The following is a 24017-nucleotide window of genomic DNA, read 5'->3' as shown; positions in this document are numbered from 1 at the left end:
ATTTTCCTGGGAATGGAGTATAATCGTGCTTGCCAAACGATATACGAATGCGAAAATCGGCAAAGAAAACTCTCAGTTAAAAACTGTGGAAAAGCTCATAAAAATACTAAGCCGAGAAGCAGGCTCTGCCAAGAAGAAGAAGATGAGACCCTAAGTAAAGATTAACCTGAAGGAACTGAAAACTGTTAATTGCTGTTGAATATTCGGCAAAGGATTCTACGAAAATCTCTTCTGGGATTCTGGTATGATTTTACCAAGAATTCTGAAATATTTGTGCTCGCGATTACTATTGAATCCATCCCAGAATTCTTTTCAAAATCATTTTTTAGTTAGATTTCTGTATGAAATCCACATAACATTTTTTTTAAATCTTATCCAGGATTATTTGAGAACCATATTCCGGGATTTGTGAGAATTTTGCCTAAAATTTTAGGAACTGGGAATTGTCCCGCCCTAGATTTATTTTATATCCCTGGACTTAAGAACATCTCAGTGTTCTTTCAGATCTGTCTAGAATACAGTGGTATTCTTCTACCTGCTCAACGTTTTTAAGAATCCCAACAAAGTTTGTCATGAATATTTTGTCGAAAATTTGGAGAGTAGTGTATGGTATTTCGATTCCGTTACATGCTCCTGTAGGGTGAGCGACAGAATCAAAACCAATCGTGTTCGGTTCGCGTTGTACGAGTGCGAATAAAGAATATTGTTTCTCAGTTAGTCTGTATGCTTCAAGTAAAGCTGAAAATGGATTGTGGCTGCTGAATCAAGGATTAAGGATCAATTGGTGAGCTTGTTTCATGTTTTTATTTCAAATCTGTAAAATATGTATGACTGCACATTTAATCGTTAATACGGTGGGACATATGTATGATTTTTCAACAAACTATGAAAGGTTCGTCAATGTGAGTGTTCCATAAACTCTTACACATACATTATACAGCGTAACAAAAATGACGTAACAAACAATGCGTGTCTCAAGGATTAAATTTTGTGTCTCTAGTAGATTCGGGGTCGCTGAATCTGATATCGTTCTTAGAAATGTCCCAGCACGTCACAATATTTAGCTACAGGTCGCCAAAGTTGTATAAAACACTGTTTTCAATGTTGTTTACGTGAAATTTAAAGTATTATATATCACATTTTTTGTGATCTCAGCCAGTTATCATGCAAAATAGGACTTTAACCTGAATTTAAGATATAATTTGGTTGGAATTGCACGATTAAATTCAGATTAAATCAATTTTTTCAACATAATTGCAAATTCCATACTGAACTCTTCGTTTTTCTTGTATGGCAAAATACAATACTTTTCTAAATCACCAAAATATAACTTTTGAAAATCGAAAGTATTATGAACTTTGTTGATAAGTGTTGTTGTGCACATGAAGTTTAAATGCTGTGGCAAATTAAGCAAAACATTGTCATACAAGCTGGCAAACTTGCATGCAAGTTGGCTGATACAATCAAAATTGGAAATTTCAACAGCCAATATCTCAAAAACTAGGCGTGCTATGATATTTTTGAAAATGGCTATGGATTCAGCAACCCTTAATTAAGTAAATATCGGTATTTTAATGCATGAGACAAAATCGTGTTCCACAGTGTTATTTATGTTTTACATTTTTTTCTGCAAAACACCTCTCTCCTATTACTTTATTTTTGTAATTTAAAAAAACTTTGAATGGTTCTTAATTATAAGTTTAGGCTTGCAAAAGGTTCAATTTATTCGACAAACTTTGAATGGCTCGTGGCGCCATATAAGTGTTCTGTGATGGTCCAGCCAATCGATTTTTTTTCTATTCATACGAGTAAAACATGGAAACACATGCTCTCGTCCTGACAGCTGTAGGAATGTTGCATTCAGCTATTTGTTCATCAAACTCTGGAGGTTTCGTCACTTCAAGTGTCGACTTATAGCTACAGTGGGTCACCATTAGATGAGGACCGTATGTAGAACACCCTTTCTTTAACAATGAAACGCGTCTTTGTAATTAATAGTAGGATAGAGTTAAAAACCGATAGGAAATTATTTGATCTTTTTAGAATCATTTACGGAGAAGCGAAATTACTCAAATGTAAGATAAAAAAAGTACTCAAAATATAGTACTTATCCAACACTGCCCAATTGGATATTAATTTGTACTGATTTTTAATACTTTTAACTCAATCTTGAGGCATATTCGAAAGAACTCAATTTTGAGTTGTTGAAAGGTTGACGTTTTATTTTGATTTTGTTTTGCTTCTGATTATTTGAAAGTATGCAAAACCAAGTGCTGATTCACTACTTGGGTTTGGATGAACATTTTTAATGTACGCCATATTTATTTTCAATTCTGCGTTGTCGCTGATAGAATTAAGGTGTGTCGCGGGTAAGTAACATTGCATTATGTTTGAAAATAATCTGTATAATTTTGTATCTTTTGTTTTTCAGATGTTGATAAAAATTCGGACTCAAGTTTTTATGCGATTTTCCGGAAGAAAGAAACATTGGAACTACCAGTTTGTTTTCGTCCTGAATTGGTAAGTATAATCATCAAATTGTTTAGGCAATGAGGTGCTTAATTTTTATCTTTCCTCACATTACAGCATAAACAACAATATTCCCGACGATTTGAAACCAGAGCTCATGAAGATGAGTGGAAGCACCGAATCGGATGAAAATCGGATACCTGAGAATGTTGTGAACATTCATCAAACGAAAGAAAATGTATATGTTATTATCGTAAGAGTTACGTTATGTTGTTTTGTAAAATATTCGTGGGAATTAATAACATAAATCTTAATATCATGAAACTGAACAAAACAGATATTTTAGAGAAATCAGCCCCAGTATAACACTCAATATTGAGTAGTTTCAATCCAAAAGCTATTGTTTGCGAATCCGTTAAAACTATTCAAAACGAAGTTTTCCAGGACTGACTCAAAATTGAATACCTTTCAAATGACTCAATTTTGAATCATTCCACTTAGCTGTCAAGTTGAGTGAAAAATACTAAATTTTGCTTCTCCGTGTTGATAATGATTGAATAAAACAATCGAATCCGTCGGATGTAAAGGCAAACTTGTTTCGCTGATATTCAAAACTGCTAAGACCGAAATATATCCTTGCCCAGTCTTAAAACTATCATTCCATAGAAAAAAAAATCGACAATGTTTGGCATGCAGACTTGATCCACAGTTAGCTGTCTAATCAATTATCAGAATTCCAAGTCTAAAAGACTTCCTGTAAGAGCTGATGATCCTCAAGGCAGCATTTTGGGATCAATATTATACAATATTTTCACATCTGACTTACCTGAGATACCCCATGGATGTCAAAAATCTTTGTTTGTGGATTACTCTTCATTTGAAACCTTCAAGTAGACATGTCGTCCGGATGAAAGGGGTTCCAATAAATTGTTTGAATAGAATTAAGTATCTAGGGCTCATGCTAGATGAAAATTTAGAACATCGCATTGAGGGCATTCCAGCCAAATGTAACATATATAAATAAAATACCTATATCCACTAGAGTGGTTCAAAAAATCGATTTTTCTCCACACCGCTAATTCGATTCTAGATCAAATTCTGAGTGTCCTCCCAAAATTTGAGATCATTTGGATGAAAACTGAGACTGCACAAGCCCTTTAAAGTTTATATGGGAATTACTATGGGAAAAGCAAGCAATTCATTCAATCGGTCATAGTGTTTGCCCATGTGCTCTTGGAGATTAGTACTACGTCGTTACTGTGAGATATAATTATCAGCTGCAACTTTGCCGAAGACGGTTTTTTTCATCGGACGCCCCAGTAATTAGTTATTGATTTTTGAATGAGTTGTAAAACTTTGGCTATAATTATTGGGCTGCTCTGCAGGCATCACTGGATATATGCAGTAAAACATAGTAGCCATGATTTGTGCGTGCTATCTTTTGCGCCAGGTGCAGCAATGTTGCCTGTTCAGAAGTTGAATGAGCACTGCTGAAGATTTTGTGACTGGATATAAATCAATAACTAATTACTGAGGCGTCCGATTTGAAAACGGTCTTCGGCAAAGTTGTAGCTGATTATTGTATCTCACAGTACCAACGTAGTTCTAATCTCCAAGAGCACATGGGCAAATACTATGACCGATTGAAGTAATTGGTTGCTTTTCTCATAGTAATTCCCATATAAACTTTAAAGGGCTTGTGCAGTCTCAGTTTTCATCCAAATGGGCTCAAATTTTGGGAGGACACTCAGAATTTGATCTAGAATCGAATGAGCGGTGTGGAGCAAAAACGATTTTTTGAACCACTCTAATATCCACGTTTTAGAAGAAAATCAAAACTTTGTTTTAAGAACAAGCTTTTGATCTTCAAACAATTTTTCAGGCCAGCCATGTTGTATGCTGTACCAATATGAACTAGCTGTTGTAATACCAGGAAGAAAGCTCTGCAGAGGGTTCAAAAGGTGTTGGAGGTGGTTGCATTTATGCTTGGTTCCAATAGCTGGAAATTTGATGTTTTCGCCATAACGAAAAAAAAACAACTGAGGCATTGACGACAAGAAAACAAAGCCATCTAGTCAGTCAGCAGAAGGCGTTTTCAACCAAACAGATAGATAGGCAAACTCAACCAAACAGATTGAAGGGTATTCATCCGAAACAATGGAAAACTAACCGATGTCTTTTCCACTTGAATGACCGTATCCGTTTCTCATTACCAAACTTCGGGAGAAGAAGAATCTCAACCTTATCGTGTCGTACCCTTTCTAGCTCACTTTCGAGCAACTGGTGCGTGAACAAGTCAATATGTACTTTTTCGTAGTGGACTCATCGATAGATGACCGATTGGGTGCTCACATGTGGGTGGTCAAATTTCGTGCAGCAAAAGATGTATTTCCAATATATCAGAGGATCCTTTCCGTCATGAATGAAAACTGGAAACTGTGTCTGTTTTGATTAAATTTATTCGGCGTTGTTTGAGCTTCGCATAGATTTAAGGCTAAAGTTTCGACTGATAAGTTACTAATCATCAAGCAAAGTTGTCTATGGCTGTATATTGACAAATAATTCATTCTTTACAAAAGCAAATTGTCTCATTAATATTGGTTTAGGTGGTTTGACTGTGAGATTAATAATGTAGAATGAGAACTTTTGCACTTTTTAAGCACTGATGTTTCTCCTTTTCAATTTTTTTTATTGGGAGTAAGCAAAAGTTGACTAAAACAATTCCTGGCTTAAAACATTACAACATTTATTTTAAAACTATTTCTTATAAACTTATATATTTTATAAGTTTTATGTATACATTTCAGGGGATAAGTTTTTGTACAACGTTAAATTTTCTTGCTGTTGCATTTTAAAAAGAGGTTATCAATTTGAATATTCTAAAGCAAATTACAAAGTCATAAATTCTTGCACTCAGGTTGTCTTGATGTTTTTAGTTAAAGGTAGAGCAATATTCTTATTATATTACTTTTAATTCCCAATAGAACAATCTTACGTTAAATCCATCACATCACCAAAAACAAAATTGACTGACTTTCAGTCATGTATTGAGATAATTCAGGAGTCCTACGCAGGTGTCGAAAGCAAAGCACCATTACACTTCACCACATCTGCTGTGATGATCCAAATTGAATTACGATTAACGACACCCAAACTCCCTCGCAAAATGTTTTACTAGCTGAATGAATTTCCAATTATAGGGCTTTCGGGTGTCTCGGTTGGCTAACAACGGGAGGGTGCTTTGAGGTGGATTGTGCTAAAAATGAGATAATGGGTGGTAGGTATATGGAAATAATTGGAAAACCACAGGATGACATGGAAACTGTACTATGCGCTGTTACCGAGCATAATTGAAAACTCAAAATGAAAAGAAAAAACAATTGCTTTATTTGCAAAACAAATTCATACTTGTCATGATTTGTCAATAATTTTGAGAAAAATGCTTTTTCAGTTTAAAATTTTGCTCCAATTTAACTTGGGCGTTAGGTTTCTAGGAAATTTTTGATTTTCAGATATGTTTGTTAATATAATGCTAAACTATGGACTAGAATCATCTGTGACACATGGTCCAGAGACTAAATGTCAAAAGGACAGATAATGAAGAAAATGGAACTGAAGATGGAAAAATGAAATTAATTTTAGCGTAACGTAATAAATGGACCCTGCCTTAGAGGATTCTTTGGAAAATCATTGGAAAAAAATCTTGCAGAAGTCTCTGGATGAATGCCCGAGAAAATATCTGGAGGAATTCCTGAAGGAATCTCTGGAACAATTTTTAGAAGAACCCCTGTTGATTTTTCAGGAGTAATTCTTGGAGACGCCTATAGACAAATTCCTGAAGGAATTTCTAATGGATTACCTGGGTAAATTGCTGAACAAATCAATCAAACTTTACCTGGGTAAATTGATGCAGAGATCCCTGGTGGCATCTCAGGAAGAATCCTTAGATAAGTTCCTGGAGTAATCCTTGGATCATTGGAAGAATCAGTGTGAAGATAAGGTGGGAAAAAACCTTGAACGAGTCCCTGCAAATATATATCAGGAGAAATCCCTGGATATCCAGAGAGATAATCTAGAGATACCTCTGTAGAAGGGATTTTCCTAGAAGAATCTAGGTGGAGGTGTTCCAAATGTAATCTTTTGAGAAATTCTTAGAGTATTTTCTGATAATATTCCTGGAGGATGATTCCATGGTTAATCTTTACAGGATTTTCTAGAGGAATACTTGGAGGAATCCCCGCAAGAATTGTAAGAACGCCATAACGAATCTTTGGAGAAATTACTGAGGGAAGATTACTTGAAAAAAATCCATGGAGTAGTTCACGTAGCGATTATCCGGAATATGGAATAGTTGGAATAATCTCTTAAAAATTTCGTGTAGTGAAGAATTACTGGGAGTATTCCTAATGGAATCACTGGAGCGATCCCTGAAGGATTACTTGGGGAAATACCTGCATGTATCATTGGAGGAATCCATGGAAGAATTTATTATATAATACCTGGAGTAACCCTTGAAGAGATTGTTCTAGTGTAATCCCTGGAGACGTCTCTGCAATGATCTTTATAGATTTTTTTTTCTGGACGAGTTCTTGAAGTAGTAAATGGAGGAATCTCTGAAAAATACCAGGAAAAATAGTTTGAAGAATTCCTGTAGACAATCTGTAAGGAATTCTGGAAGAATCCTTGGAGAAATTCCAGAAGAAATTTTACTTGAGGAATCTATGTAGGATTAACTGGAGGCATTTCTGCAGAAACTCCTTGCGAATTTTCTAGAAAAATGCCTGTGGAAATTTTCATGCAGAAATCTGTGCAATAATCCTTGGTGGAATCCTGGCAGAGTTCCTGCAGGAAACGCTGAAGGTATTCCTCAAATATCATAGTGATTCGAAGATTCCGGAATCCCTGGAGGAATCACTGGTGACATCCTCAGTGGAATCACTGGAGAAATGACTGTAGAGATTACTATAGATTATCTCGGTGTTGAGAACTTTCTTGACTTTCCAGAGTATAAAGTGTCTTCGTACCTGCAACACATGCAAAAATATTCATTCAGCAAATAGAGTTCTCAGTAAATAATCGTACTAGTTCTCGTAACGGTTCATGCAAGGAAACTCATCGATGTAACGATTTCATCCACCATGTAGTGCAGGTTTGATGCACATTGTATAGTTAAACGTAAACTGTTATGCGTCTTCTGGTTGACTGGGAAGGAATATGTGAGAATCCATATCGCTGAACAAATTCTCATATTGGAAATACTTTTGTTGTTAATAAGAAGCCATACCCAGGGTATCCAGGATTCGTACTAACCTGGTGATAATTTCACAGCAGGGCGAGGATGAAGCTAGGTGTCCGATGCATGGAAAAATATCAGTTCTAATGTCTTATTTCTATCAGAAAATGAATCGATTTTGATTGAATGATTGATTGACCCAAACAGCAATGAAAAAAAAAAAATGACTGGTGCTACAGTTATCTCATCATAATTCGACATTTCATATTGATTTCGATTTATATAACAATAGTCAAAGTTGTTTTATGGCTACCTCGATGTTTCCTTGAACCGCAGTTGCGCTGATTTATGATCTTTAATTTTATATCGAGTTACGGAGAGCTGACTGTTATAAAGAAATTCTTAAAAAGAAAACAAACCTATTTCTCCAACGAATCGCATTTCGAATACCTTTGTCAACAATGTCAATCGTTGCTCTGAAATCTATCTCGTATAAGTAAATCTATCCAACCATCTACATATGGAGGCAACATACGGAGAAAAATGACTGCAGTAACGCTTTGTTTATCCTAGCAGATTACAAATTCTATGGTGCCACAAATTGTTAGCACACCACGTCGACAGGCCTTCGGTAAACTACACGGTGAAACTAAAGCTAGTACGAGAATAATGTGGCCCATGTATAAAGTAAATGGAAATCTCTGCACTGTAGCCAGACATATAAGTTTTACACTTTCTAATGTGAAAATAATCCTATCATGCATTGCCGTCATTTTGGTCGCTTTAATATGTCTGGAATCAGAGGCGCGGCCACGTTCGAAACCATGGGTAGGACAAAGGTTGACAAATGTTTTGTGCAAAGTGAAGCAAAGAACAATTTTAACCCTTGACTAGAAATTGAAAGTTACTATATTTTGGAGCTCTCTAGGAATTTCATCAGAAATTTATTCAAGTATTTGCCCAAATATTCAGATATTGCTTCAGAAATTTCTAAAAGAGTTCATTTTGTGATTGTTTCCAAAGGAATTTCTTCAAGATTTTTTTAAGATTCAACCTGAATTTTCCCAAGTAAACCACAGAAATGCAATTTCTTTATAGATTGTTTCAGAAACCATCTGAATTCCGTCAAAAATTCTTTGATAAATTTTTCCCTTGGACATTCTTTAAGGCTTCCGGCCAAAACTTCCTCTAAAATTCAATCAAAAATTTCTCCATAAAATTCTAGGCATTTCCTAGAAAATTGTCTATCAGGATTTATATAAGATTTCAAGTAGGGATTTCTCCAAAGATACCTTCAGCAATTGATCTAGAGATTCCTTCTGAGAATTTAACAGAGATTCCTTAAGTAGTTTTTTGAGATTTTCTCATATAAGTCTTAAGTAAAAAGAAAATCCGAAATTCCTCCAGGAATGTCTCCAGGGAAATGCCAAGATTTTTTTTCTTAAATAAATCCGTGAGATATTTCTAAAGAAAATCCTTGAGTACCCTTTGATGAATCTAGGGTAAGTTTTAAAGTCACCCTTTTGTGGAAGTTTAAAAAAATCTTACATAATTTGCAAAGATAACCAAACAAATCAATCGAATCTCGGGATTGTATTCCGTAAAATTTTTAAAGAAATTTCTCGAAAACATTGGAAAATGTTTAGAAATTTGTGTAGGAATGATCGGTGGATTTATTGGAAAAAAAAATCTGTAGTATAAACTGGTGTAGTACCTTAAATAAACTTTTGAAGATTATATGGGAATTTTTTGAGATACTTTTTAAGAAATGTTTGGTAAAACTGCAGGAGATGAAATACTGGAAGAATCCCTTGAAAAAAATAGATGTGTCCGAAGAACCCTTAAGGAATTTTGGATTTCTTGGAGGAAACGTGAATGCATTCTTGGTGGAATTCACATGACCATTTGAAGAAATTCTTGCAGGGTTTCTTGTAAAAAACTCTTAAGCTATTTTTTTCTAAACACTCTGGAATAAACCTTTTTTGAATTTCTTCGGAAGATTTCTTTCGACAATTTGGTTTAAGGATAAGGGGAAAATATCTGAAGGAAATTCTAGGATAGTTTGGAAAATCAATTTTAAATAAGGAAATTACTAAAAAAAAGTAGCTTTGGAGTTTTCAAAGATTATTGGAGAGAATTTTTAAGAAATTCTTGTAAGTATCCTTTGAAAAATCAATGGAAGAGTGTAAAGGGGAATTTATAGAGAAATCTTTGCACGAATTTCTGAAAAGAACCCTGTAGGATACAGTATTTCAAATTAAACCGCTATGATAATTTCTGAAGCTTTTCCTCGGGGAATCTGACACGAATTTCTTGAAGAGGCTCTTGAATCCATTATATTCTTAGAAGGTTTATTTGGAGCCTGTACAATTTTGCATCAAGATCCAATGCAAGCAGAATAAGGAAAAAGCAAGATTTTAGAGACCATTTTTAAAAAATTAAAAATATAAACTTTTTAGAAACTTGCATTGAAATAGAGACCAAGTCCCTGAAAATAAACCTACTATTAATCCTGTCGTTTGTATCATTCATTGAGTCAAGTTTTGTTATCATTCATATTGAAAAATATGAATTTCTTTTATATTTTTATCCTTTTAAAGCCAATAATTTATAATAATTTATAATAATTTATAATAATTTATAATAATTTAAGCCAATTATTGTATTTAACAAATTTGACAAAAATAGGCCAAAAAGCTAGCCTTTACAACCAGTGAGGTTGTTCTAATATCCTCATATATTTTTAGGTAACAAATGGATAAATAGTAAATATTCTGTGAATTTGTGTAGTTTTTTTCTTTGTACTAAAGTTTTTTTTTTGTTGAATCGTGGGTAGGACAATCCTTTGACTGTCCTACCCAGGTGTTTTTGTGCGTAGTACATGTCCTACCTGTCCTACCCACTTCCCGCGCCACTGTCTGGAATATAAGGTATTGAGGTTCAAGAATCCATCATTCAATCATCAGAAATTTAAAACCAGTTGTTCGTTCTATTGTACAGAAATCTTCATTAAAATTAATCACCGCATTACAGATAACTAGTGCAATGCAATGACATATTTTCACGAATACTGCTTCAACTTTGAGCAAAAAAAAATGCTTTTACAAATTATAAAACTATGAAGGTTATTTTCCTCTTTTGAATTGCGATTTGACTCATATTTTCACACAAACTCCAATACATTGTCATCTATACATCTTAATCTAGACGAATTCCATGTCAAATTTGTCAGACAGAATTCGACCATCTTCGATTGGCAGTAAACTTTGCACATGTTATCGGTATGGTAGAATTAGTGCCTTCCATAGAAAATTCAATGATTTTTACTCTAATCTAGTTCCGAAACTATTGATTTTAGAGAAAAATGTTCCATGGAGAAGTTGTAGTGAACCGTATGGACTACAAGAAAAACATGTACACTGAAAAAATATTTATTTTATCATGAACAGTTCGAAAGTAAAACTTAGATTTTTAATTACACAAAAACTCCATTTTTATTATTTTTAAATTTTTATCATATACTCTTTTAAGGAAACATATGTTTTGGGCACAGTTTCATGATGGAGAATTTTTTTACATATATTTTTTACTAGAGTTTTCTCATAGTTATTCGCAATTATCTATCAAGAACAATAGGTTTTCGAAAGAATAGGTCGTATTTCTCTCTACTGACCTATTTTTGATGAATAAGCAATACAAACGCAGTAGTGCCATCGTTTGATTGAGGGTGTTAGATTTGTATTTAGTGATTCAATACTCTTTAAACCAGTTTAATATAATTCATAATAACAATTCATTTTTTTCACTTCAGTTTGAAAAGTGATTGGTTATACTTACTCTGAAAACAATTATATTGTTCATGCTCAACTATCTAATAGCTAAGATGTTCCTTATCCTTTAATATTGAAGACATATAGTGTATAGCTCTCCGTTTCGAGAATAAACAAGTAATGCTGATATGTATAACTTCAGTCAAATTGAGTGCTGCTGGAACGAATATCATGGACATACAAACAACAATAGATGATGGTGATGTAATTGCAAATAGCTCCAGGCAGATGATCAATTTGAATGACCACACGCATCCTAGAATTGTGCCATAATCTAGCTTCCTCTTAACCGAATAGCAAACTCATTAAAATCCATTTGCTCTATTTACAATGTAGCTTATCAATTTGGTTACGGCAAGATATTAATCAGTGCATGACTCGATAAACAATTCAGGAAATCAAATAGGGAAATTGGCCACAGTTCTTTCCAATAAAATAACAACATATGGAGATATATCCACAAGGGTAAAGGAAGGGATTTATTGTTCAAAAACGGTCACCAGGTTCATACACTCCATTTGAAGCGTAACGCCAGAGAGAAGATAAAGATAGCTCATTCAAAAGGCAATAAGTTAATCCTATTTCGTGAATATTTTGATAAACAAGTTATGTGAATTTTTTTTACTAAATGTTTGCTTGTAGTTGTGGCATTTTTCAAGAATTACACTGAAAAAAAGATAGCATATTTTCTCAGCTTTGTATTTACCAAAACCGGTACGGCATTAGATCTGTAATCTCATTATCTTTGAAGAACACTTGAAAAATTATGGCTGAAAAATTTGAAAAAAAAAAATCAAAATCTTCAAAACAGTCTTGAATGACATGGTACAAAAGTTTGGGTTCACACTTCAGTATGCAGTATCATGCGAATGTTAGGGTGACTAGAACTTTTTTTAACATGGAAATTCTGTAAAATTTTATACCAATTATAAACGCCCCATTACACTAGTTGACAGCATTTTTGTACTCGATGTGTTGAACATCATTTTTCATGTAAAATCGTGAGTTGAGTTCGAAAATGCTATCGAAAACATTCTAAGTAGAACCGTTTTAAAAATATACTCAAATTTTGAATTTTGTGATTTTTTAAATTTATGCTTTTGTTCAAGAATCTATGACAAAAGGTCGAAAGACAAAAGGACGAAAGGACAAAAGGTCGAAAGACAAAAGGTCGAAAGGACAAAAGGTCGAAGAACAAAAAAGAAGGGACAAAAGGTCGAAAATCTTTCTTTTAAAGATGGAAAAATTTCCCACCATGCAAATCGTTTTCGACCTTTTGTCCTTTCGACCTTTTGTCTTTCGACCTTTTGTCCATAAACCTTTATTCAAACACTTATATCTCCGGATCAAGTGTACACATTTGTAAGCTTTTTTCTCCAAATTAAATGTTACGGCGGAAATGAGTTTCTGTGAGGCTCAACGCCAAATTCTCTTGAGCAGATCGCAACCTTTGATGAACGAGTGCGAAACAGCTAGAAGCAGGAATTTATTATCGTGATTACTTCAATACATGTTTTACATTTAAAACGGTCTAAGTCGGTATTTTAAATATCATCCACAAATAACCGTATTAATTTGCTAATAGTTTTTTTTATGGTTGGAATCAAGGATGAAAATCTAGTGATCATGATAATACAAATGATGCATCGTGGTTGTTCTGTGTCATGCGATCATAGCAACAACGATAAACCCTTAGTCGTCAAACCATCACAACAAACTTCGCTCCGGGAAAAATGAATCGCTCGGCATGTGTGCTAACGATCAATTGTTCGCAAACCGAATTCATCAATTTTGGAAAATTTTCACGCTTTCACTCTGCTAGAAGTCATAAATTCTAGCATACCATTTTTAATCCTAAAGTCAATCGTGCATGGAATGTGAGAAAGTTTATCCGTGAATTTTAAATTGATTCGCATTAATCGCAACTTGTTACAATATCCGCAAACCTTTTGTCCTACGACAAACAGTTTATCGGATGCTCGATATATTTATGATTAGCGCGCGTAGTGAGATGTTGAAATCATGTTGCTGCAAGAGCGATGGCCCTCTTGGACCGTTCAAATACCGTGTTGTTTGTCGTTAGAGCTGATTTTGTTCCATCCTTGGTTGGAATTTCTAATTTATAGAAATTTAGGTAACTATCTGTGATAGATTCTGTGATTTTTAGGATAGTTAAGCGTTTCTCAAATTGTAGGCAGTGTTACCGTTAGATATAAGCATATATAGCATATAAACAAATTATTTCAATTATAGAGCTCAATTTTAACAGTAGAGTAAGGTGGGGCAAAAGTTTGACCTTAGTGGTATAATCAAAGTTTCCAGGAAAACAATAGCAGTTGAAACAAAACAAATACCATACAGTGAACCTTCAACATATTGGCTATAATTTTGCTGAACAAACTTGTGTGAAAATATTTACTCATTTTTAGTTATAACAGTTTCAAAATTGATTGTCTTATTCGAACTTTTGCCCCACCGGTGGGGCAAGAGTTCGAATCAAGTGTGGGGCAAAAGTTCGCTGGCTAAAACACAAAATATCGATCCTTTTATGACAGGCATATCTTACACCAGCCGTAAACTTAAGTTTGACGTAAAATACACACTAAATTTTCATCAAAAAATTGCCCAAAACCGAGTTAATTATAATATACTCAAAAATAGCAGTTTTTCGCAAAACTAAGTGGAAATGTAAAATTTTGGTGACAATTTTCACACGATCAGACAAATTTAACTAAATTTGAAGATAATATGTGGATTTTAGGCAATTTGCAAATTTTTCCGTGATTTTATACATGGGTCGAACTTTTGCCCCGCTGATTCGAACTTTTGCCCCACTATGGGCCAAAAATTGTTTTCAAGCATTTATGCAAAAACTAATACACCTCAAAGCAACCTTATGATAGGCCTAGAAACGCCCTAACATAAAATATTGAAAAAGACTTTATCTTCAATTGGTTCCATGCTACGAAAGTTTGACCAAAAATTACAATATCCATGTCGAAAAACAACAAATAGCCATAACTTTTCCAAATCTCAATCGATTTATATGATATTTGGAGTGAAAGTCTCTTACTTGAATAGCAATTGAACCACCATGACATTTATAAGATTTGTTTTGAATTTAGCTAGAAATCTTAAAAAGAAACTCTTACCCCACACGAACTTTTGCCCCACTTTACTCTACTACAATTTCATGAGCTTCAATAGACCATTTCCGTCAGATCTAACCCCCAGTTTTAGTATTTTTCTTCGAAAGACAATCATTTATAATGAATATATAGAGTAAAGTGGGGCAAAAGTTCGAGTGGGGTATGAGTTTCTTTTTAAGATTTCTAGCTCATTTCAAAACAAATCTTATAAATGTCATGGTGGTTCAAATGTTAGTCAAGTAAGAGACTTTAACTCCAAATATCATAAAAATCGATTGAGATTTGGAAAAGTTATGGCTATTTGTTGTTTTTCGACATGGATATTGTAATTTTTGGTCAAACTTTCGTAGCATGGAACCAATTGAAGATAAAGTCTTTTTCAATATTTTATGTTAGGGCGTTTCTAGGCCTATCATAAGGTTGCTTTGAGGTGTATTAGTTTTTGCATAAATGCTTGAAAACAATTTTTGGCCCATAGTGGGGCAAAAGTTTGAATCAGCGGGGCAAAAGTTCGACCCATGTATAAACTCACGGAAAAATTTACAAATTGTCTAAAATCCACATATTATCTTCAAATTTAGCAAAATTTGTCTGATTGTGCGAAAACTGTCACCAATATTTTACATTTCCTCTTAGTTTTGCAAAAAAACTGCTATTTTTGAGTATATTACAATTAACCCGGTTTTGGGTAATTTTTTGATGAAAATTTAGTGTGTATTTTTCGGCAAACTTGAGTTTACGGCTGGTGTAAAGTATGCCTGTCATAAAAGGATCGTTATTTTGTGTTTTAGCCAGCGAACTTTTGCCCCACACTAGATTCGAACTCTTGCCCCACCGGTGGGGCAAAAGTTCGTTTAAGACAATCAATTTTGAAACTGTTATAATTAAAAATGGGTAAATATTTCGACACAAGTTTGTTCAGCAAAATTATAGCCAATATGTTGAAGGTTCACTGTATGGTATTTGTTTTGTTTCAACTGCTATTGTTTCCCTGGAAACTTTGATTATACCACTAAGGTCGAACTTTTGCCCCACCTTACTCTATGCTTTCAGATCTTGTTGATATGCAGTCCTGATTTTCTTATAAATTTTTAAAAACGTGGATACTCACCACATTTTTGGAAATAACTCGAGATGCGGCACAGTTTGTTCAACCCTATGGGTATACAGCGTGGTGATTTTGGATCTCACCCCTGCATTGGGATGTTTATTTACATTTGGAAACGTCAAACCAGATCTGCGATCAGAATGACTGAGATCTCGATCAGGGCGCCCCGGACCAAAACTAACCTCAAATAATTTTCTTTGCTAACCTCAACTTTGCGTTTTCATCGGTCGGATCTCAATTTTTGCTAAAGGCAGAGGAATAATATGGAAAAAAAATGCAAATGTAGAATACTAAGAACCAATTTGTCCACCCTTTCCTCTTTCCTCCTCCTGGATCCGCTCTAACAGCTGTCGAAATGTTTTTTTATTGGGTCGGGTCGAACCCGGATCCGCCCCAGGTTCGACCCGTACTCAACGAGGTTCGCTCTGCCGATTTTTTGCGATCCAACCTGAGCGGGGTTCAACTGTCAAAAACTGATTGTTTACATTTTTATAATTATCAAAATTATCGATTAAAGCAAATTTTTAATAACAGGAGATGTTTACGAAAGCATTCGGCAATATTTGTTGCATTAATATTGAGACTTTATTTTGTGATTTTGCACTCAGAGAAACGAAATTTCATGAAACTGTGTGGCTGACAGTTCGAATGAAAGTATGACACATTCGATTTGACTCGAACCTGGATCCGTTTTCGTTCGTTTATTGCGAGTCGGGTCAGCTCTGACCCCAGGTTCAAAACCGAAAACGCCATGAGAATCGTCTTCCAGCAGGAAAAAATAACATTTCCCTCTACAGATTCAGAATTCCCGAAATAAAAAACAAAACATTCACTCAATAGTCACAGTAATCGTTATTTTTCGTTATAAACGACTTCCGATATCAATATTTTTGATATGCATGCCGACAAATGCCTTTTCAAACTGTTGGCTGATGATCCGGAAGCTTCCCGCCTTGAGTGAGCAATCTTTCGGAGCATTCAAACTTCGGCGGCAGAAAAAGATCACGCACGACATCTAAACTCAGCAGAACCTTGTAACGTTCGACGGTTGCGGGAGAAGACAAAAATTAATCAGGTGGTCACGATGGTCAACATTCTGCAGCAGAGGAGGAACCCTGGAAGGTACTTCCGACAAAAAAAAAACTCGATTTCATATCCTTCCTTTATTTAGCCTTTGGTAAAGAATTTGCGGATTTTTTGTTACACCCGGTACTATATCAGACCGGACATTATAAATCAGCCACTCTCCCGTCTAAACCGCTCCCATCAGCGAACTTATCGAAATCTTCTGGCTTCGCGTTCGGATTCCAGCAGCGTCAGGATTTCACCTTCGCGAGCTCCTTGGCGTTGCGGATGATCCGACAGTTCTGCTCGCTAAACATTTCACTCTCGCCTGGCCCACTGACCCTGGGAACCGGTGCGGCCGAGGACAATGATAACTTGAGCCAAAACGACAGACTTATCCATGGTTTTGCTTTTTTTTGCACATATGTGGCCACTAGTAAAACAAAACGGCAAAAAAGGATGATAACGATCTTGTGGAATGAAATGCCATATGATGAAAGAAAACATAAACAAAAATCATCTGTCATACCAGCTGATCAAAAACTCACCACAACGTGATGGCAAACTCATAAGGGAAAAAGAGGTCTCCGTTTTTTCGGGGTGAATTAAATTCTAGGGGACCGAGGGGTGAAGTAACGTGCCGCCAGTTTTTCTTTGTTTTTCAATAGTTAGAGGCTCCAAAACATATCGGTTCCTTAGGAAAGTTTGTTCAGTAAATTGACAGAGAGCATATAAGCCAATAAAAAAATTTCACGGAAATGGTCTATTCACTGAATTAGTTTAACCTGTCATCTGTCTTATTCTTCATTCTCTTGGATGATAATGTCATTCTATGGGGCCTTCCTTAGCCGAGTGGTTAGAGTCCGCGGCTACAAAGCAAAGCCATGCTGAAGGTGCCTGGGTTCGATTTCCGGTCGGTTCAGGTTGTTTTCGTAATGGAAATTTCCTTGACTTCCCTGGGCATAGAGTATGATCTTACCTGCCACACGATATACGAATGCGAAAATGGTGGAGTCGGTTGAGTGAACCCTAACCCTCAACTGCAACAATGTTGCACACTCCCAGCAACAAGAATTGCTATCATGCAAGTTCCAACGAAAAACACCCAGACTATGGGAACTGCCGACATTTCAAAACGGCAAAAGTCCACGAGGTTCACCACAACAAGAACCTCGTGGCACCAAGATTGACGAGTCAGCACTAAATGTGCTACTTGCGATGCAGCGAAGAGGACTCGGAGGTCCGATAAAACCGTAGCTCCAAGAGTTATGCCACCCAGTGTCAACGAATAAGCTGCAACAATGTGGCCGTTTGGAAACGAAGAAACCATCGAAAACAGCATTACCGCACACGATGTGGTATCATATTCGATGGACGGAGCATTTATCGCCGTCCTGGTGGCGGCCGTCATTATCTGGAAGTGGCGGCACAACGCGCGACGAATCAAGTCGCTAGAAACCGAAACCCGGAGGAGGAACCTGGGTGTTTGAGCGGCGGGGGTCATCCGATCCCCCATCACGACGGAGCACTGGTGCACCCGGCACCACGAAGATAAACACGAAGCTAAACACAAATACAAACTCTGTGAATAGAAAAAGTATAATATAGTTAGTTGAGTTTAAAGATTCAAACGGAGCAGTCATTCTGATGACAGCTCTCCCAGCCTAACTCGATTCGGAAGTTTGAGCCTGCCCTTAAGGCAGTGCCACTAAACATTGGTGACCCCGACGTGATGGACAACGTTGCCTATCACGGAAAATCAAGAAGAAATTCGACCAAAAAATGAATACAATCCCCCAAGAGGTAGTGTAGTGCAAACCCGCAGAGAGAATACTAGAAGAACAACTCGCTTAACAGTGAAAATAGTCCCCCAAGAGGTGTCGTAGTGCAGGCCCCAGTGAAGAAAAAATTGAATCAGCAATTCTCTTGGGAGTGAAAATAATCCCCCCAGTGGTTAAGTAGTGCAGGTCCAAGTGCCCAAATTGGAAAAAATAACCGAACAGTGAAACTAAGCCCCCAGAGGCAAGTGTAGTGAAAGACGCACCCCTGTGGGTAAAAAAGTGACCAAAGAACGAAAAGGTGCGCACCGCCCCCGAGTAGGTGAAAACTATCTGACCGAAAAGTGCGTGCCACCCTTGAGTGAAAACTAAGTGGAAGGAAAGGTTTGCGCAGCCCCCGAATGGGTGAAAACTGAATGAACAAAAGTGTGCGCCGCCGCTGAGCGGGTGAAAACTAAGTGGAAGGAAAGGTTTGCGCAGCCCCCGAATGGGTGAAAACTGAATGAACAAAAGTGTGCGCCGCCGCTGAGCGGGTGAAAACTAAGTGGAAGGGAAGGTTCGCGCAGCCCCCGAGTGGGTGAAAACTAATTTAATAAAAAGTGCGCACCGCCTCCGAGCGGGTGAAAACTAAGTGGAAGAAAAAACTTTACTTGCAAGTGTTTGACGCGAACTACCGAAAACTCCGATTTGTTTACCTTGTTAGTTACATCGGATTATAAAGTTTTTGCAAAAATTGAACGTGGAAGTGCGTGAAAACCCACATCAGCCAACCGCAGCGGCCCAGCGGTATCAACCCGGAAAACATAAATAAATCCAAGTAAGTCCGTTCTAATTTATTTATATTGACAAAATGCCCGTGGAAGACGACAACGACTTGGCCGTGACGCTGACTAGGCAGCTTACGGCTATCGAAGGATCGCTAAAGGACCTGGAAACCTTCACCGCAGGAGTAGATGCTCGAAATCTACCGTCGTCCTCAGAGCTGGAAGCGCGCGACCAACTTCTTAACGAGATATGGCAGCAAGCCTCGGCAGTGCTTCTCAAGCTGGAAGGCATCACGGGCACCTCACAACGAAGGGCCTATTCATCAAAGTTAAGACGGAATTCGTCCGTCTGAAGAAATTGGCGGACAAACAAGAAAGCAGGAGAAGCGGAAGCGAACCAGCGGCCGGCGCCAGTGCTATAGACCAATCGATGATAGCAGCAGGCGCCACTAAGTCAGCCAATCTACCTAGAATTGAGCTGCCAAAATTCTCAGGATCGCCGACGGAATGGCTATCCTTCAAAGGGCGTTTTGAAAAGCGGATAGCAACCATAACCGAGGACGCAGAAAAATACGTGTTCCTGCAAAAGGGACTGGAAGGATTCGAACCCGCCTACAATGCCTGCAAGGCATTTGAAGACTCCGAGCTGAGTTTCGACGACGCCTGGATAAAATTGGAAGAACGCTTCTACAAGAAGCGCATAGCATTCGAAGGACATTTTCAGAAGGTTTTAAAAATCAAGCGCCCGCAGAAGCAAAATGCAAAAGCACTCCTTAACATTGTGGATGCGGTGGATACAATGATGACGTCAACCCGGCAAATCGCCGGTGAAGCACCAGCTAGTATGAAATGCATAGCTAATGGGCTCCTGATCTGCCTGGTCAAAGAGCGAATCGACGAACAAACACTAGCAAAGCTGGAGGACAAGCTAGATCTCCAGACCATATACAATTGGGACGAATTCAAGAAGGAACTAGAGCGGATTGCAAACCAGCTCTGTTGCAACGTATCCACTGAACACCCAAAACATCCCTACAACAAAGTTGTAGCATTGGCGGCCAACCCGGCCCACAAGAAGCCCGCTCATGCAGAAATAAAGTGCTCAATGTGTGGAAAGGCCGGGCACTTTATCTACAGATGTGACACCTTCCTAAACCAATCTGTTCCAGCCAGATTGGAAATGGTAAAGCAATCACAGCATTGCTTTAACTGCCTACAAAAGGGCCACGGAATCAAGATGTGCAAAAACACGGGAAGATGCAAGGAATGCAAGGGACGCCATCACACTCTTCTGCACGAGACCCGCGGAGAAAAGCCAACTCCCACCCCACCTAGCAACAAGCCAACGAAAGAACCAGAAGCAGGACCTAGTCAAACCAAGTGACTAGAGTCGGAGCGCAATTTTGTTTTTCTTGCTACCGTAATCATCTGGGTAGGCGGTAGCGAAGGGAAGTGGCACGAGATGAGATGTATTCTCGACTCCGGCAGCCAAGCAGAAACCATCACTGAAGAAGCGGCAATTCAACTGCAATTGCCTCAATACAAAAACAAAATGCGCCTCACTGGAATAGGTGGTTCGCTAGACGTAGACAGGAAGATTTTCGCTCGCATAAGCTCCCAACGCGAAAATATGTACATGGATATTGAGCTTTCAATAGTTAGGAAGATAGTAGACCACCAACCAATCTACACAATCCCTTGGAGTGATTTGGACATACCAGCAGACATACCCTTAGCAGATCCAAATTTCAATCTCAGCAGCCAAGTAGATATACTCCTCGGAGCAAGAGTATTTTACCAAATACTTAAAACGAATCAATTGCGGCAAGGAAGAGGACCCACCTTCCAAGAATCTTCATTCGGCTGGCTTGCAGTAGGCGTCCTAAATGATTCATGTAGAAGCTTGGCGCTAACCTGCGCTAAAATTGAAGAAGCCCCAAAGGAAGAAGTAACCAACCATGAACTACATGAATTGTTCAAGCAGTTTTGGAAAATCGAAGAACTCGGAAGAGAAACAGAGGCTCCAGAAAGCCTCAACAAAGAAGCGGAAGAAAACTTTATCAAAAACACCACTAAAGATGCAGATGGCAGATACATAGTACGAATGCCGCTCAGGAGTGATCACCAGCACCTGGGACAGTCCTTCGAACAAGCTAGAAAGAGGTTTTTAGCTCTGGAGCGGCGATTAGCTTTTAACCAACAAAAATACGCCGAATATCGCAAGTTTATGGAGGAATACATTCAGATGGGTCACATGGAGCCCATCTCCGAGGAAGACTTACACAATGTGCGATATTTCATTCCGCACAGCTGCGTGGAGAAGCCAGATTCCACGTCAACGAAGCTAAGAGTGGTATTCGACGCGAGTGCGAAAACCACCAGTGGAGCATCTCTCAACGACATTCAACTCGTAGGCCCCAATGTTCAGAGAGATCTGAACGATGTGCTGATCGACTTTCGTGGGCACAACGTAGTGCTGATGGCCGATGTGGCAAAAATGTACCGCCAGGTGAAAGTAGCAGATCCCGATACCTGGTTCCAGTGCATTCTCTTCAGGAAAGATCAAAGTCAACCAATCCGCGCATATCGGTTGACCACAGTCCCCTATGGTGAAGCATCATCGTCTTTCCTAGCCTGCCGAGCATTGAAGCAAGTAGCAGTGGAAGAAAAAGAAACCTGTCCTCATGTGGCTGAAGCTATCGAGAATTGTTTTTACGTCGATAACCTGATGCTCGGAGCAGCAAACATCAATGATTTGAAGAAGTTGAAGGAAGGAGTTACATCAGCACTGAAGAAGAGATGCTTCCCTCTCAGGAAGTGGGCATCAAACGACCCACAAGTTACAGAAGACATCAACAAAGAAGACATGGAGGAAGCAGTAATAATCGGCGGCCAAGAAATCATCAAAACACTCGGAATTGCCTGGAATCCAGTCCAGGACGTATTCAACTTCGCAATGGTCAATACGGAAGGACCCTCGAAGGAAATCACCAAGCGACAGTTAGCATCCAAGATTCTCAAACTATTCGATCCTCTCGGCTTCATACAGCCGGTGATCATCAAGGCAAAGCTCCAGCTGCAGGAAGTGTGGAAGACAAATTTGGAATGGGACAAACCTGTTTCCGAGGAAATTCTACTTAACTGGAACAAATTTCAAGCGCAATTGGAAGGCTTGAGGAACTTCACGTTACCAAGGCAAGCGTTCCCAAGTGAATGCGACTCATTAGAGTTGCATGGCTTTTCCGACGCATCAGGAAAAGCCTACGGCTGCGCCATGTACATGGTGGCCAAAACTCAAGGCCAGCAAACCATGTCACGACTACTATGCGCCAAATCAAGAGTGGCGCCGAATAGCATGACTCGAAAAAGTCAGGAAGCCGAATCATCAGTAGAATCCCCCACAGAGGATGAAGAAGAAGAATCATCGGAGAAGAACAAGGCTACAATTCCAAAACTGGAACTGCAAGCCGCATTGCTACTAGCGGAAGTCTGCGAGCGGATTCGAATGATAGTCAAAAAACGGATCACCGCAGAGCATTATTGGTGCGATTCCCAAATCGCACTAACATGGATCAAGACTCCAACTAGCAGATGGGAGGTTTTCATTCGAAACCGAACCCGAAAAATCCAACGATTAACGGCCGCAGAAAATTGGCACTACGTCAATACAACAGATAATCCCGCAGACCTAGTCTCACGCGGAACCACCGTGAAGACTCTGATGGGAAGCAAAAGGAAAATTTGGTTAAACGGACCAGATTTTCTCACGACGGAAACCTACCCAGACCTCCCAATCGAGGAAACGGAAGCAGCAGTGGAAGGAGAAGTGAGAAAAGTTTGCATGGCTGCAGCGAAAGCCACACCTACCGGGGACTACATCGAGCAATACAGATGCCACAACTCATTCAGAAGGACGCGCAGACACTTTGCGCTCATCGCCAGAGCCATCAACAATTTCATGGCTAAATCACCAAGTATTAGAGCCAGAGGTCGTTACACGGAACCAAAAGTAGGACCTCTTACTACAAAAGATCTGGAAGAAGGACTGAACCTTGCAATCCGAGTGACGCAACTAGTTAAGTTCCCCGAAGAGGCTCAGGCCATGCGAGAGAAGAGAGAAATAATCCCGCAAGGAAGATTTCAACATGTGAAGCCTAAACTAATTAACGGGCTTATACACATAACAGGAAGACTCAATCTAGCCGATCTGTCTAGCTCGCAATAGATGCCAATTCTCATCCCGAGCGATCATCCATTTACCAAGGTGATAGTAGAACATATCCACCGAGTAACATTTCACGCTGGAACAGAATTAGTACTAGTGGAGTTCAGAAGGAAGTATTGGATGCGAAACTTGAGAAAAATCGTATTGGGCGTACTCAACAGGTGCATGCTATGCGCTCGAAACCGTCCGAAACAACTAACCCAACAAATGGGTCAATTGCCGCATCCGCGAGTGAATCCATCACCTGCATTCACTCACACAGGAGTAGATCTATGCGGGCCATTCACAGTGACCGCAGGAAACAAATCACGCACAAAAAGCATGGTCCACGTGTGCATTTTCGTGTGCCTCGCAACGAAGGCAGGTGTATCCTGGAGGTAGTAGAAAATCAGTCAG

General features: G+C 38.3%; 1 protein-coding gene and 1 pseudogene across 2 annotated transcripts in view; both read right to left on the bottom strand.

Moving 5' to 3' along the window:
• LOC5567406 (allatostatin-A receptor) overlaps positions 1 to 24017 on the bottom strand; it is a 395031-nt gene that overhangs the window by 222268 nt on the left and 148746 nt on the right. The window lies entirely within an intron of this gene.
• LOC110679600 lies at positions 17041 to 17319 on the bottom strand (annotated as a pseudogene).

The sequence above is a fragment of the Aedes aegypti genome, chromosome 1 (genome assembly GCF_002204515.2).
Source record: "Aedes aegypti strain LVP_AGWG chromosome 1, AaegL5.0 Primary Assembly, whole genome shotgun sequence".
NCBI lineage: Eukaryota > Metazoa > Arthropoda > Insecta > Diptera > Culicidae > Aedes > Aedes aegypti.
Note: the sequence above shows the minus strand (reverse complement) of the source record. Positions and strands in the feature narration are given on the sequence as shown.